Raw genomic sequence first — 2,607 nt, forward strand, 5'->3', positions numbered from 1 at the left:
CGATGAATTTGATCGCGAACTACTATTTGGGTTATTTACCAAACTGCCATCGCGTGAAATTGAAATCAATGACCAGCAGTGTCGCGTACGTAATGTACGATAAGTTATTATTGTACAATAACTCACCCCTATATATATATATATATATATATATATGGTATTTTTAATATTTATAAGCGTATATATAATATTACACCAATTTTATTTATCTCATCTATATCTATATACACATATACATATATACTTGTTTTGTTTTACTCAAAAGTGGGATTATTTCACACGGAGTAGAGTTAAGCATATTATCCCATCTTTCACTTGGGGTTGAGTTGTTTCCCACTCTCTCTCTTAACTTCATCTTAGGCAACCAACCTGTCTCTTGTTACCTTCATACTTGTCCTGTTGGAACCTCTGCAACACTCTCTCTCCCACTCACACACATACAAACACACACTCTCTCTCTCCTCCAAACTCCATGAAACCAACCTTAAATCCTTCAACATCCTGCTGTTTCTCAGGTAAATCTTCTATCTTTTAGGGTTTTCTCAATCTTCATCACATTTGGTTTGTGGGTTTCCATGATTTAACATAAAATTATAATGGGTATGTGTTATTTTATAAAAATCTAGCTCGTTATGAATCTTTTTTTAACTTTTTAGGGTGTGACTTAAGACTCCATTAATGTCAATGAGTGGAGGTGAGAAAGATACAAAAATGCACACTTCATCTCCATACAACAACAACAACAACCACCACAACTTAATCAGCAGAGATCAATCATCCTCCGAAACCGTGGATCATGGTATGGATCCTGCAGACCACCGGTTTCCCATCACCGGAGCTTCAGTCACACCAATCTCAGTCGGATCTAAACTCCTCAAACCACCAAACCAATTTCCAAGATACAAAGAATGCCTCAAGAACCACGCTGCCAACATGGGTGGCAACGTTACCGACGGCTGCGGTGAGTTCATGCCGGCAGGTGACGACGGAACCCTAGAAGCACTTAAATGCGCCGCCTGCAACTGCCACCGTAACTTCCACCGTAAAGAATACCCCATCACCTCACCCTCAGCCGCCGGGCCTTTCCTCCAACTCCCACCACCGTCATTCCACCACCGTATCCCACCACCACACGCACTGTCTATCCACCACCACCACCACCAGCAACCCAACTGGGGTTCTTCTATAAATGCTTCACCGGTGAAAGTGGCGTACGGTGGTGAATCTTCGAGTGAGGAGCTTAACTTTACTACTGGACCGGTGGCTCCACCGTATGGGTCAGTGTCAGGGAAGAAGAGGTTTAGGACAAAGTTTACTCAAGAGCAGAAGGACAAAATGCTGGAGTTTGCTGAGAAAGTGGGGTGGAGGTTCCCTAGAGAAGATGATCCTGAAGTGCAAAGTTTTTGTGCTGAAGTTGGAGTTAAGAAACAAGTACTCAAGGTCTGGATGCATAACAATAAAGCCATTTCTGGGAAGAAGCAAATTCAAGATTCCAATGATATTATTAATTGATTGTAGGGTACTCTACCAAACTATGCATTAAATTGGGTAGAATGTTGTCGTGTGTATATGAATCAAGGGCTAGGTAGTAGGGTTGTTCCCGTGTTTGGATTTCGGGGTATTCGGTTCGGGTTCAAATGGACCGGTGAACATGTCTAAGGTAAAGACTAAAGATACATTCTTATGCATCTTCTTGGTGTTCTATTCTGTATTATTTTTAGTTTTATTTTATTTTTGGTTGGGTTGAATGTTGATTTAGACTTTTAGTTTATTAATATTGTGTCATTAGTTTCTTGTTTAGAAACATTGACTATTTAAATGTGGACAAGACTTGTTAGATTTCATTGGGATTTTCCAAACTATGTTTTCTTTAAGGTTTCCAAAATCTTGTGAAACTACTAAATAAAAGTGTTTTAGAACATGGAGGGGGGGGGGGGGGGAGTGGGTTAACATTTCCTAGCAAGTACAACTCTTTTCTTAATGTGTAAAGTAGGGTTACCTTCCATAAGTAATGAATGGGTGTACATTGTGCTTCTTTTGTTATACATTATGCATCTTATGTTATACATTGTGGGTCTTTTGTTGTATATTGTGTTATATGGATTGATGAAACAAAGTTGTATGGTGGAAATGGTTGGTTCTGATGACATGACATTAGTGTTTATATTGTTTCTATCTAAGCTTATCTTTTAAATATCATTATTGTTATGGAAAAACAATAAAATATATGTTCATAAGATTATCCTTTTATAGTTTTATCTTTGTTTGATGCCATTTTTAATATATCTTTACATTAACTTGTCAATAGTCAATACAGTTGTAATTCAAATAGTGTTTTATCATTTTAAATAAATATTATAATAGGACAAACCCGTAGAAACGCTATACACAGTAACTTGTGGATGTCTTTCTTTATACCACTAGTTGGGCTTTAACAAAGACTTAAAAAGAAAAAATGTTGTGGCGTAGTAACTAGGTTCTAAAATCGTATATGGACGTTAAGGCTGGGGTGGTAAACAGGTAAATAAGGAAAAGGTAACTTGGTAATGGGGCATTAACAAATAGATGGTGGAGCCCAAATGTACATGGTGAGGGTAGTATGATAAC

The 2,607-nt window shown here is 37.9% G+C and overlaps 1 pseudogene across 1 annotated transcript; it reads left to right on the plus strand.

The window, feature by feature from the left end:
• The first annotated feature begins 227 nt into the window (after window positions 1–227).
• Window positions 228–1,724, plus strand: LOC143621002 (zinc-finger homeodomain protein 2 pseudogene; annotated as a pseudogene). The gene is made up of 2 exons (XR_013151437.1): window positions 228–515; window positions 657–1,724. The product of XR_013151437.1 is annotated as a zinc-finger homeodomain protein 2 pseudogene (transcript).
• Window positions 1,725–2,607: the final 883 nt, after the last annotated feature.

The sequence above is a fragment of the Bidens hawaiensis genome, unplaced genomic scaffold (genome assembly GCF_021521415.1).
Source record: "Bidens hawaiensis isolate Kalapana, Puna unplaced genomic scaffold, B.hawaiensis_p1.1 tig00002759_1, whole genome shotgun sequence".
Taxonomy (NCBI): Eukaryota; Viridiplantae; Streptophyta; class Magnoliopsida; order Asterales; family Asteraceae; genus Bidens; species Bidens hawaiensis.